The sequence below is a fragment of the Sturnira hondurensis genome, unplaced genomic scaffold (assembly GCF_014824575.4).
Source record: "Sturnira hondurensis isolate 20B ecotype Veracruz unplaced genomic scaffold, ASM1482457v3 Scaffold0022910, whole genome shotgun sequence".
NCBI classification, from domain to species: Eukaryota; Metazoa; Chordata; class Mammalia; order Chiroptera; family Phyllostomidae; genus Sturnira; species Sturnira hondurensis.
The window spans coordinates 13,560,533-13,574,985 of NW_028095541.1; the positions used below are offsets into that span (position 1 = coordinate 13,560,533).

Here is a 14,453-nt window from a genome sequence, read left to right on the forward strand (position 1 = left end):
ATGGTGTAAGTTGGTGGTCCAACTTACATTTCCATTTTTTTTCCATGTGCCATTCCCAATCTCCCAGCACCATTTGTTGAAGAGGCTATTTTTACTCCACTTTATGCCTCTGCCCTCTCTGTCACGTATTAATTGACCATAGAGAAATGGGTTTATTTCCAAAAATATGGAACACTTCACAAATGTGTGTGTTATCCTTGCACAGGGGCCATGCTAATCTTCTCTGTATCATTCCATTTTTAGTATATGTGCTGCTGAAGCAAGCATCCTTTAAAATTTTTTTATTTATTTATTTTTAGAGAGAATAAGGGAGGGAGAAATAGAAGGAGAGAAACATCAGTGTGCGATAGACACATTAATAGGTTGCCTCTCACATGACCCCAGCTGGGGACCTGGCCCACAACCCAGGCATGTGCCCTGATTGGGAATCGAACCAGAGACCTTTCCAGTGGCAGGCCAGCACTCAGTCCACTGGGCCACACGAGCCAATGCACTTTTTTTTAAGGTTGGTTAATTTTACTCATTTCTGACTTTAAATAGCTTTTTATTTTTCCATTATAGTTGAAATAAAATATTATATTAGTTTCAGATGTACAGGCCAATGATTAGACGTTATGCAACTTACTAAGTAATCATCCCAATAGATCTAATGCCCATCTAACACTATACATCATTACTACAATATTCTTGACTATATTCCCTATGCTGTGCTTTCCATCCTGTGACTATTCTGTAGCCACAAATTTGTACTTCTTACTCCCTTTGCCTTTATTCACTCAGCCCCACAGGCCCACAGCTACATGGCAACTGTCAAAATGTTCTCTGTATCTATGAGTATGTTTCTGTTCTGCTTGTTCATTTATTTTGTTTTTCAGATTCAATTACTGATAGATATGTATTTATTGTCATTTTACTATTCATATTTTACCTTTTTTTCTTCTTAAAGCAGGCTCTTTAATCCCCGCATTTTCAATAGCCAGTCAATGGGGATCCTTCTCTATTCAGCAAAAGTCACTTGTCTTTTTACACTAAAAAGGAGGCCCAGAGGCTAAGGCCAAAGCCTTCAGTGTTGATTTCCAGCTTTCTCAAAATCTCTTGAAATCTCTCTTTTTTCTTCAGTTGGCTTCCAAATGCTAAGTACCCTTGTCTTCTTCAGTTTAAGGGTACCGCTCCCATTTAGGTCTTCTACGAATTCCCAATGTCCCTGCCTAAGTGTAACTCTTGACCTCAGTTTATTCAAAGAGCAAAAGCTCCTGCCAAGTTGGAGAATGCCAGTGAACAGTGAGTGCTCTTGGCCTCTGTGAGACCAACATGTAGAACAAGCAGGAAAGATGAGATGAAGGAAGCAGAAGGCCACCTTTGCTGGCCACTGTCCCTTCAACATGTTTGCAGTGGGAGATCTGCCCCTGGGCCTGGATGACAACTTGAGTGGTCCCATAATTTTTCTGATGGCTCTTAGGTAGTAAAAATCATTTGATTGGTTTAAACCACAAAATACAACTTCAGTTCAGCAGAAATTTTAATGTGAATGCCATTGATCAATACTTCAAGCTTCATTCAAAGATAGGTCTTCCCTCCACTTCCCCAGTGAGGGTCTGATGCCAGTGGGCCATGTTCTCCAGGAAAGGGGGAGAGAAGTCTTCTCTCTCTCCCCACAGATCCCCTCCAATTCATAACAGAAGGAGATGGGGAAGTTTCAAGATAGCAAGTTATGTTCAACCTGTACTCTCCCAGGAGGGTTTTCTCTGGGCCTAAGCAATGACTAGAATTTACACACTCCCCTTGGTTGCTTGCTCACACTCTTTGAGGCCTGGAAGTACAATATCTGACCTGGGCAATGAAGTCTGATCTGGCTGCCAATCCACCCCTGCTTTCTGGTTCCCTGAAGGCCACTTGATACATTTTCTCCTCAATCATGCTCAATCCTGCTCAATCCTGACCACAATCCTGCTCAAGTGGTCCCTCAGCCTCTTCCCCTTGAGCAGGATTTACACATCTCTAATGCAGCTCTCTCTCTCTCTCAGCTGGTCCTCAGGAAGCACTAGTGTGCACTCTAGTCCCGTGGCTGTGGAAGTGCAGCTGGCTCCTGGAGCACACAGGTCTCGGTTATTATCTCCCCTGCCCTCACTCTCTGGACTGCTTCTTCCGGCCAGTATCTTCAGCCTCTCACGTTTGAATATCTCACGTAAAAGTCGGACACTCCAAATACCAGAGAACACCAATCAAGTTGCCTTTGTGGTCTTCTTGACACGCGCCTCCCTAGTGAGATTTCGGAAGAAGATCATAGACAAGTAGTTAGGTGGGACTCAGCCTTGTTTTCCTTAATAACACTCTTCACAGATCCTTCACTAAACTCCTCTTCCTCTGCTCCTTTCTGATCCTACTTTGAGTGAGGGTTTTTCCTAGTTTTTTTTTCCATTGCAATTTACTTTCACTACTATTTTGCATTATTTTCAGGTGTATAGCATAGTGGTTAGCGTGGGGTGTCCAACCTTTGGCATCTCTGAGCCACACTGGAAGAAGAGGTATCTTGGGCCACACATTAAATACACTGCAACACATAATCACAAAAAAATCTCATAGTGTTTTAAGTAAATTTATAATTTTGTGTTAGGCCATGTTCATAGCTATTCTGAGCCACATGCGGCCCACTGGCCACAGGTTGGACACCCCTGGTTAGACAATCACATACTTTACAAAGTGGTCCCCCAATATGTTCACTACCCAACTGGCATAGTTACATTGCTATTACGGTGTTATTGACTACACTCCCTGTACCATACAGGGGAGCCTTGGTTCTCAAACTTAATTCATTCCAGAAAACTGTTTGAGAAGTGATTTGTTTGAAAACCAAGTTTCCCTTGTTGTCTCCTGATAGATGCGTGACTGATCATACAGGTATCAGAACAAAAGGGTTGCCAGATCAAGACTTAAAACCCAAGGTTTTATTAGACAACCGAGACCTTTTTTTCCATTAACAACGTGGTCAAGAACCAAACTGTCCGAGAACCGAGACATTGGAGGACCAAGGTTTGGCTGTACCTCACACTCCCATGACTGTTTTGTAATCACTAATCTGCGCTTCTCCATCCCCTCTCCTGTGTCACCCAGTCTGCTAACCCGCCTCTGTCACCCGTCTGTTCTCTGAATGAGTGATTTTTAAGAGCCACAGGGGAGCTAAGATACTTCCTTTGAGATTTGCTTCCTGCTCTGGCAGTTTAGAATTTCACATCTATTGTCCTTGGTGCCTCAGTCAAAACTTTACTTTTATATCCTGTCATACTATGTGGATATGTAAAAACTGTTTTGTTGATTTACACTAAGGACATAGGGCTAAGAAAACTTGCTCTCTAAAATAGGCTGTTCAATAGGCTATCAGAGACTTAACTGTTCAAGGTTCCATGAGAATGGAACGCCCACTCTTGCCTGGATGATGGGAGAATGTGGGTCCCTTTGGCACAGGGATGCAGCCTTGATTTCCAGTGCAGGTGCAGACATTCAAGTAAAAGATTTGGGGACATGACATTTCAAATTTCTCTTGATTTTGCAGTTTCCAAGGAAATGCTACTCTGAACACTGGCCAGGTGTCAGTAAAAACATTACTAAGTGTTAATAAAATATTACTGACAGCCTTGCTCTGTTTTGACTCTATCACAACAGTGTTTCATAGTCTTGCCTGAACTCCAGCATTCCACACAGGCTCTAATAACCCTGTCTCTTCCTCTGGTTGGTGAGGCTCTCTATGGGTCCCTTGGAGCACTCTCCCTTGTGACAAGTTCACAAACAGAACTTAGACTTCAGCTTTGCCTCTGGTGGTGTTTGACTACTGGGTGTTATTTATTATTAATGATCAAGTCTTCCCGGATCAGGTTACCCGCTCCCACTCTCCCAGGTTCTGCCTTCCTGTCTGCATTCTCCTGCAGCACCAGGTCACACACACTTGTTGCCAGCATTGCACCTCCCCCAGAGTCACCCGGTGTTCTCCTACTATGATTGTGTAATATGCCAAATGCCATAAACACAGGCATATGCAGGAACAATAACATCTATAGATTCTGGCAAAAGAAGAAATGAGTAAAGGGTATTAAAATTACCTTAAGGGCTTTCTCGGATTACACAAGCCCTGGAATACTGACACGGTCCTTCCTACTATTCTCTCCTGCAGCACACATACTGACTCTGACTCGTCACAGCAGTGACCCTGTTGGTGGGGGACAGCACCCTCAGGTATGTTTGGGTGAGGTTAAGAAATCCTACTTTATCTTCCACTGATCTGATAGATTAAAATCATCAAAATTGTAAGTCTGTAATTTTGGAGAATATTTTTTTTCTCTTAGCTAAAAATACAGGCTTGACCTCACTTAAATTAAAGGAAAACCTATCTGCATAAAGAGAGGGACGTCACCTGACTTACTCACCCTGGTATCCCCAGTGGCATGACCGGCTCTGGCACCTGGTAAGTGCCCAGTGAGCATGTGCTAAACTAACTAATTTGGAACTGGTTTTAAAATGGGTTTTGACCCACTAATTGTACCTGAGCAAGAAGCATTTATCTAAAGTATTAGCAGTGACAGTGGTCCGTTCTATTCATCTTTTTCTATCCGACAACTCTTCAAGTTTGGTTTCTGATGCAAGTGGCAATTGGCAGCCTCCTCAAGGACACGTGTGTAAACTGAGAGCTGCCAAATAACTGTGAGGAACAGGGGTGATGAATGGTATCGGGTTGTCTGAGCCTTGATTCCCTGTGACACATTCACACCTGTAGGTTCACACCTGTATGTGGGCCTCAGCACAGTATAGTACCACATGTTATAATTAAACCTCTGGGGTGATGAAACACATTAAGAAAGCTGATAACTGCTTAAATGCAGTCAGCTAGCCAGAAGCGTCTCAGCCTATTTGTGATCTAGTCTTTGGTTACTCCAACCAAAAGTGCCTTGTAAAGCAGATGTCTACCTGACTATAATCTATACCTGTACCTGTATCTAGATAGATATAAAGTTTAAAGATTGTTATATTAAACCAGATTAGTCTCCATCCTCCCACTTGGCCATGTCTGGACAGCTGTACACTTAAAGCAGTTTGGCCCTGGCCAGTGTGGCTCCATTGGTTGGAACATTGCCCTACACACAAAAATGCTGAGGATTCGAGTCCCAGTCAGGGCACATACCTTGGTTTCGTGTTCAATCCCTAGTTGGGACATGTATGGGAGGCAAGCAATCAATTTTTTTCTCTCCCATTGATGTTTTTCTCTCTTTCCCTTCCCCTCTCTCTAAAATCCATAAACACTTTTAAAAGTAGTTTGGTATCATTTTAAAACACTCTTAATATCTGTAGCACTTGAAGTTATGACAAGAAAGTAACTTTTTAATTGCATTTATCATCCTTAAGAGATTAAAAATCTCTTTGTTGTGATGATCAAGTGAGGACAATTATAATAGTACAAGAAAAAAAATGAGTCTTGTCACCATTTAGCCACTCTTGTGCAAGAACAGACCCAAAGAACAAGGAACATCTTCACTTTGTAATACTTACGATGGAATAAGCATTTTATATTCAGAAAGAAGGACATTGATAGAAACATTCAGAGAAAACACGCAGAGTGAAATAGGTTATTCAGTGTTTATATTTAATTAACCTCAGTCATCGTTGTACTTATCTTGCAGAGCTCACAAGGGAGCATCGCAAACAAAATCACTCTTGCACTACTTATGTTCCCCAGAACTGCCGCACACTATTATTCATTCATTAGCACTGACCTGGAAAGCAGGAGCTTCCTCATCTCACCATCTGAAAGCTGAGTAACTTCTTGTTGTGCCTAGAAAATTAAGAAATGTGCAAGAAGGAGCCATAACAAAGTATAAAGCCATAAAAACAGCAGCAAAGGAAACAATTTGAGTAGGTGCTCACACAGAGGGTATTCAAGGTTCACAGGCATTGCCAATGAAGACCCCTAAGCACTTTAGGAGATTGGACTCTTGCCTCATTGCCTCTGTTTTTTTAACTTTCTTATGACTGCATCTTTATCAAAAATTTTTCTGTCCCTAGTATATGAGCAAGGAACAAAAAATTTAATGGAGAAGTCTCTGGTACATATGAGTTTGAATTCTGTGATTTAAAAGGAATAGGACCATATAGCCAAAAGGATATGTAGAAACATACTGAATAACAATTATTTAAGAATGGAGGACATGCATAATATACCTGAAGAATTGACTAAAGAGGTTAGTGTCACACAGAAAGAATGTTTTATGATATACATTATTTAAGGTTCTTATTATGTTCTGTAAACAACCGATTAATAACTTCTTTAAACTAAAAGCTTCTCTTCATTTAGAATAGTTAGTTCCTGTTATCAAATGCCAAAAAAAATTATTTCCACACTATTAGTTTTGTCCTGGGTGCTATCAATATTATTATGTATCAATATATTTCACCTTAAGTCATCAATGATGGATGGTTATTCAGCAAACATTTAGTGAGCACCTACTATATGCCAAGTATTGAAAAGAATACAAACATGTTTAAGGCAAAATTCCTAGCCTCTAGAAGATCGCAGAATTCTGACTTGCATATTGGTGGTTGTTATTGCCAGTACAGGCACTTGTGCCCTGGTTTATCTGCAGTGTAATACTGTGCATTATACATGCAAATGAACCATGCAACTTGGCAAGGGACAAAGGAAATTAAGACAAATGGTATGTGAGTACCATTAATGGCACCACTTAATTGGAATGGGCTTTATGAAGGAGATGGTATTTCAGGAGATCCAGTTTCCATTCCAAGTCCAGACGATTCTGAGAAAGTTATAAAACTGTTGAAGAACCTCCAAAAGAGAGGAATATACAGTAATATTAGAGATCTGAATGTCAATCCCAGTTTAGAAGACACCAAAGCTAGTGGTATGACCTTGGATGTCTGGTTTACCTTTCTAAGACCATTTCTTTATTAATAATATGTGAAGTTATTAATTTACCCACGAAGTCACAAAGTGGGTGAGCACAAAGTTTACAAAAATTTGGATTAGTTGCCAACATTTCAAACTGAGGACATCTCAAGTCGAATGTACCAGTTTCTATTTTTTTTTAAGAAAGCCATGGCAAGGCTGATCCACATTTCCTTGTGGCAACAGTTGCCAGGAGCAGAGAGATAATTTTTCTGTAAATTTGAAACAACTTTCAAAAATAAAGTTTTTTTCCTCACCTGAGGACATGCTTACTGATTTTAGGTAGAGGTGCAGGGAGGGGGAGGGAGAGAGAGACACTGCCAGCGCAGCAGCAGGGGCCTCGGCACAGACTGGGAAAAAACACTCTTCCTCAAGACGCTTCACTTCCATTTGCTGGAAAACTGACATAATATAGTGCTTTGGTTAGAACAAGACACCTCACTGACACCTGCCAGGAATGTGTCTGACTGAAAACACAGAAGTGTGGTTCCCACGGTGGGACCACAGCTGCCTGTGCACTGGCTCTGGCGGCATAGCCCTGTGTGGTCGCTCTGGGTGCCACGTCTGTTGTGGGCACGTGTCCTCTGCAGAGTCTTGCCAAGCCAGAGCTTATTTCCTGTCTCAGGACATGTAAGTCTCCCAACAGACTGGGCATTCCAACTCTCATTGGTAATCATTATTTTGTTTACCTTGGATCGAAACTTAAAAATCCAACTCTTGGCCTGATCCAATAATTGCAATTCCCTTAACCATACCAATGGGGTAATAACACCCTTTGTGCTGAGGTGTTACAATCGTTGAGTGAGACCACATATAGAAACACTGCACAGTTCCAGGTGGACCATGAGGCTTCCATCCATACTCAGTCCCTCTTCCTCTACTTAAAAATATTACAGGCCCACCAGACCAACTCAGGAATCTCTGTTGAAAGATCATAGTTATGTGGATAGCTCAAATATACAGTCCCACTGTTCAGTGTACAGGAAGGTGGAACAGTTTTTACCTGCCATGCTTACGTGGAGCCAAATCCAATGGTCACACACCATCCACAGACAGTGCGTGTGTGCTTCACAAGTTATAATGCAAAAAGCAGTTTATGCTCATGAACTAGCTAAAGAACCAATTTTTTAAAATCCTCCCCCAAGGATATGTTTATTGATTTGAGAGAGAGAGAAGGGTAGAGGAAAATATTGATGGTTGCTTTCCATATGTAGTGATCGAACCTGCAACCTTTTGGTGTACAAGACAATGCTCCAGTCAACTGGGCTACCAGGCCAGGGCAAAAACCAATTTCTAAATGTAACATGTTAAAGCTTTTGAAATTCATCTCAAATACATTTTTTCCTTGAAAAATACTTCTAGGTTTCATTTATCTGCTAAAATTGAAAGTGTGTGTCTTAACTGCCTTGTGTGTTACATTTGGTTGCAGTGAAGTGAGTTAAGAATGTAAATCCAGAGGGATATTTAAGAATTGAACGTGCCTTGGGAAGGGAAACTGTTCTACGTAAGGTCCTGTGGGAGGCCCTGTACTTGTACCCTCCTGTCATCCATAGGATGTCTGTGTGTATAGGAGTCAGTACGCATCACAGGATTAGAAAACTGTGAGAGATAAGCATGAATTGAAGGAAAAGAAATGAGTTGGAGGAGAGAACTATTTAGGCTGAGAAAGTACCTTGGAGGAGGTTTTCCTTTGGGGATTCAACATATACAAAATCTTTCAGGCAGAATGAGCAACGTATGTGTGAAGGAAAATAAGGATAGCAGCTGGCATGAAAGGTTTCTGTAGGGGAGAGCCAGACAACAGTGGAATGGCCTAGATTGCCAGGCTAAAAAATTTGGACCAGATCCTAAAGCCAACAGGAGTTGCTAAAGCTTTTCAGCTTAGGCAGGAAATGGTATTTTAGGAAAATTAGTCTGAAATTACTATTTCAAAGTAAAATTATTGAAATAATTTTTATTTCTTATAAAACTACTGTGTAAAAGGATCCTTACAATAAACCTACTTTTAAAAAGAAGAATAACGAGAAGAAACTGTTGACTAAAGAGGTGGGCACCTCCCAGGCCCAAATTGGAATTTCAGCTACATTACAGAATAATCAACCTGAATAACCACCTGAAGAGTGGCTGAACATTAGTGTTATAAACAAGAACTTATAGAAGAAGTGCCACAGCTAGATTGCTAGCAAGGGTGGAGACTCAAAAAGGGCTGGCCCCTAACCCACGTGCTGGGGTTGAGTATCTGAAGGAATATCTCAGATGCAAATGTCTCCCCACAAGCACGGGGTCTCAACCCCATGCCCAGCTCCCCAGCCTAGAGTAACAGAGCCCAGAAGAGGCACCCACATGACATTTGGTTGTGAAAATCAGCAGGGATTCTGTCTGCCAGTGAGAGACAGGAGTCTGCTAAAAATCCAGGTGCCCTCTAAAACAGCCAGTTCACAAAATCTCATTCACAGCCACTCACTCTAGGCTCTAGCAGAGGGAGGGCAGCTTGGATTGGTCTAGAGTCTTGCTGGACAGGCTGGGTTGTGTGCCACCCAGAAAAAAACTGAAGGAACACCCACCAGGGCCCTGTGCTGAGTCCTCTTCCTGCACTGCCCACAGGAGCCATCTTTTTTGGGGTCAGGCGCTGCCCTCCAAACTTTGTCAGCCTGGGGGCTGTACAAGCTTCACCCACCTGACTCCCTGCTCCCCGTGTGGTCTAGTTCATGCTCTGCAGAGGAATCTGCTCCCTGAAACTGTGGTATAGACTTCTTGAAGGGCCCTCAAGAGCAAACTCGTGGAAAATAAGAGACAGAGATGTTTGGCTCTGGGCAGAGACCATTTCGCCTGCCCTACACAGCACACCAGAGCAGCGGCAATGTGTGCCAGTCTGTTGTGCCTGAGAAGCTGAACTCAGATCCTGCAAGCCACAATAGTGTCAATCCAACCCCCCACAGAAGATCCACTAGCCCCACCAGGGAAGAACCACTACCTCCATCCTCACAACCCAGGTGGCCCCGCACTGCTGAGTACAAGCTTGCACTCAGCAGTACTGTCAGTAGGCTGTGGCCAGCCTAGCCCCCATGTGCAGAGGACTCTCCAGGAGGTCAGGTCAGACTCTGGGAAAAACTGACTTGCATGACTCAAGAGACTATTTTTCCCAGCACATGCCAGACTGGTGCCACCATTCCTGTGCAGAGCCCTCCCTTCACAGGACCAAATTCTGGTCTGTTTGAACCTGATGAATCCTGCTGACCTTACCCTGATGAATCCCTGAGACCCTACCCCACCACAAAGATCTACCACAAGATGGATCTTTGATGTCCAAAAAAACCTCAATTAAATGGAGGCAAATAAGCTATCAGATATAGAGAACAAAGTTTATAAGGTTTATAACAAGATTTATAAAGTTAAAAAAAAGGTTTATAAGAATGCTCAAGAAACATAGTGAGAACTTCAACAAAGAGATAGAAAGCATAATGAAGGACATAGAAATCATAAAAAATAACCCATCAGAAATGCAGAATACAATATGTAAAATAATGAATACACTAGAAAAAAATCAACAAGGTAGAAGAAGTAGAGGAATGATGTAGTGACTTGGAAGACAAAGAAGGTAGCAGAAAACAATCAGAGCAGCCAAGAAAAAAAACTTTTATTAAATGAGGATAGTCCAAGGGACCTCTGGGACAACAAGAAGGATAACAACACCTCCATCATCATGAGGTCACCAGAAGGAGAAGAGAGCAAGGGATTAAGAACTTATTTGAAGAAATAATGGCTGAAAACTTCCCCAAACTGGTAAAAGAAAAAGACACACAGGTTCATGAAGCACAGAAAGTCCCAAACAGAATGAATCCAAAGAGGCCCACACCAAGACACATCATAATTAAAATGTCAAAAGTTAAAGACAAAAAGAGACTCTTAAAAGCAGCAAGAGAAAAGCAGTTAATTACCTAGGAAAGAGTCCCATAAAACCTTAAGCTGATTTCTCAACAGAAACATTTCAGGCCAGGAGGGACTGACATAAAATATTCCAAGTGATGAAAAGCAAAGACTGACATCCAAGACTACTCTACCCAGCAAGGCTATCATTTAAAACTAGATGTGACATAAAGAGCTTCCCAGACAAGAAAAAGCTAAAGGAGTTCATTACCACCAAAGCAGTAGCACAAGAAATGTTAAATAAAGTCGTAAGAAGAAGGAAGAAGGAGGAGGAAGAAAGAAGAAGAAGAAAATGAAGAGGAGGAGGAGAGGAGGAAAAAGAGGAGGAAGGGAACAAAGTCATAAAGAATAAAATTGGCAATCAATGTGTACTTATCAATAATTTAAGTGAAAATGGCTTAAATGTCTCAATCAAAAGACTTAAGGTAGTTGGGTGGATAAGAAAACAAAGCCCACATTTAAGCTGTCTGCAGGAGACCTACCTGAGAATGAAAGATACATATAGACTGAAAGTAAAGGAGTGGAAAAACATATGTCATGCAAATGGAAGTAAAAAACCCGTGGTAGCAATACTTATATCAGGCAAAATAGATAAGAATGTGATACAATGATAAGGGCATCAATTCAACAAGAGGATATAACCCTTGTAAACATTTAGGTACACACCACAGGAGTGTCTAAATATATAAAGCAAATCTTCATGGACACAAAAAGAGAGATCAAAAGTAATACAGTCATAGTAGGGGATTTTAACACACCTTTGAGTCTGTTTCTATTCTGTTTGTTCATTCATATTGTTCAAAGAGAGTGTCCATCTTGTGTAAAGAGTCCTGCACTCAGGACTTGGAGGCAACTTAGCAGGCAGTTGACCCTGGTGAGAAGAAGCAGGAACAGGAAAGTTCTAGGGGAGCCTGTATTGATTGAAACAGATGGAATATTATAACCCCTGTAAAAGCTGGAAGGTCCTGATGATGTCATATCAAACTAACCATTACTTCAGAGGCTTAGAAGTTAACAGTTTTATTATTTCTTTGGTAAAAAAATCCTCATGAATTGGCAGTGGGGAGGGAGAGAAACAAGAAGTTTTGCACAACTTTGAAAACCTCTCTTTCATCTCTAACACCCATTCTCCACAAAGATGGTGACCAGTTCCCAAAACCTTCTTTCTCTGGCACTCTCAGCTCTCCCTGCCACCAGTCCTTGCAGACCTAGTCTGTCCTTGCCACTGGCTCTTCCCTTCAGTTTCTACTCTTTGTCCACACCCACAGGTAGAACTCAGTTCTTCCCGAGCACATTCCAACCGTCACTTCTCCATTTCCTCTAAACCCAAATCTCGTACCATAAAGCCCAAGAATCAAGCCCAGGAAGATAAAATTCCATTTCGCAGACCTAAGAGTGGAAAAGCTACGTACACCCTCATGTTAGTATCACTTTATTTGTTTACCCATAAAACCTGGTGAAATCTGGATTCCTCGGTTCTGCCTATTGATCATCTGAATATCTCATTCCACTTTCATTTCTCCATCAGGAAGTTCCAACCAAAAGGAGGAGGAGGAGGGGGAGATTTTGTTTTCCCAAATACAAGTCTTGAGAAAGATTGCTGCTTTAGGAATTATGCAGCGTCCAGGAGACAACAGATGAAGAAGTGGGGCCACACGAACCAGCGTTTTGTGACGTGGGTGCTGTCGACTTGGGAGCCGTCCCACCTCTTCAAGCTCGGGTGTTCTCACTGCCAAAGCTGGGATCTGGAAAGTCATTAAACAGATATTTATCACATGCCTAGTATATGCCATGCACGTTTTAGATTCTGCTAATATATAATGAAAAAAGCAGGAAAAAAATCCCTGCCCTCATAAGCATCTATTCTAGTGGGATGATAATAGCCATGGCCGTATTTACCTCTTAGACTATTGTAAGAATTAGATGAGAAGATAATAATACTGATGATAATAATAATAATCACATATATCGTGATTATTATGTGCCAGGAATGTTTGTAGGAACTTGGCACCTGGTTTAACCAAGGATTCTTTACTTTTTCTGTGCCACAGTCCCCTTTGGCAACCTAGTGGAGCCTTTTAAACTCTTTGCAGATAGGGTTTTTAAATGCATAAAATACAATACCTGGGGTAACGAGGGAAACAAAATACACTGAGAGAGTAGCCAAATCAATAAACAGGGATATGGTAATAAAAAGCTTCTTTTTTAGCACATAAAATAATAAGATCCAGTCACAGTGTTAACAATACGTAACTTTGAAAAACCGACAGCACTAGTGGTACAGTCGCCCCTTGAACAACGTGGTTTGAAATAAGTGGATCCACTTATATGTGGATCTTTTTAAGTATGTACATATCATGCTTTAAATGTGTTTTCTATTCCTGTGCTTTTCTTAAAAACATTTTCTCTAGCTGTATTGTAAGCATACAGAATATAAGACATATAAACATAAAAAATACACAGGACTGTTACCTTATTGGTAAGGCTTCCAGTCAAAAGTGGGCTATTTATTAGTAGTTCAGTTTTGGGAGAGTCAGAAGTTACACACAGATTTTCAGCTGGGGGATCAGCTCCCCCAAATCTGAGTGGTTCAAGGGTCAACTGTAATTTCCCTGAGTTCACAGGCATCCAGAACTCTGGCCACTGTAAACCCCAGGGTTAATTTAATCCTCATGATAATCCTGTGAATTAGGTGTTATTATTACCATTCCCCCTTCTTTACAGATGAGAAAAATTAACTATGGAGAGGCTAAGTGACTTGCCCAAGGTCAGTAAATGGTGAGCCTGACATCTGAACCCATTATCTGGCTCCAAAGCCTGTGTTCTTATCTGCCCTTATACAGGTCATGGCTTAGCTCAGGGCTTGCCTTAGGGTCAGAGTCAGTAACATTGGCTGGTATTTTGTAAAGTAGTAATTGTGATAAGTAGTAGAAGCATTTATAGTAGAATATCTAGGGGATAGGAGTAATTTGAACCAGTATGAAGCAAGTCCTTAAAGGGAAAATCTGGTATGTAGCAATGAAGCCAACTGGAGAGGACACGGGCTATTCCATTCCTCTAAATCTCTGAAGCACATACGGAATCCCTGATTTATTTCTGCATGTGGTTAACCATCCTGGAGCTTACCCCCAAAGGCTTTTGAGGGTGTTCTTGAATCAATACAATCTCTTACTTTTATTCGTATAATCCTGTATTAATTATTGGGAATTTTCTGCACTCCCAGTAGGCACTGGCACCAAAAGACCCTTGGAACACAAATCGGCGTGGCAGAATAAGAACACTGTTTGTCCTGCACAGAGAGCTGCTCAAAATGCATGCGGCTGCTACCCTTCCCTGCACTGCGCTGGTCCTTCAGGCACTCTGCAGATATCATGGAAAGCTGTTGTCAAGGTAAAGAAACTCACACTTCTCTAAATGATGACAGTCTATACTTCAGTTTCAATTTTTAAAAGATTTTATTTACTTACTTACTTTTAGAGAAAGGGGAAGGGAGGGAGAAAGAAGGGGAGAGAAGCGTTGATGTGAGAGAGAAACAGCAATCATTCGCTTCTCACACATGCCCCGCCCAGGGACAGAACCC

The 14,453-nt window shown here is 41.6% G+C and overlaps 1 non-coding gene across 1 annotated transcript; it reads right to left on the reverse strand.

Annotated features, from left to right (window-relative positions):
• Positions 1–160: 160 nt before the first annotated feature.
• Positions 161–263, reverse strand: LOC118980626 (U6 spliceosomal RNA). The gene has a single exon (XR_005065152.1). It is a non-coding gene; the product is annotated as a U6 spliceosomal RNA (small nuclear RNA).
• Between the last annotated feature and the right edge of the window lie 14,190 nt (positions 264–14,453).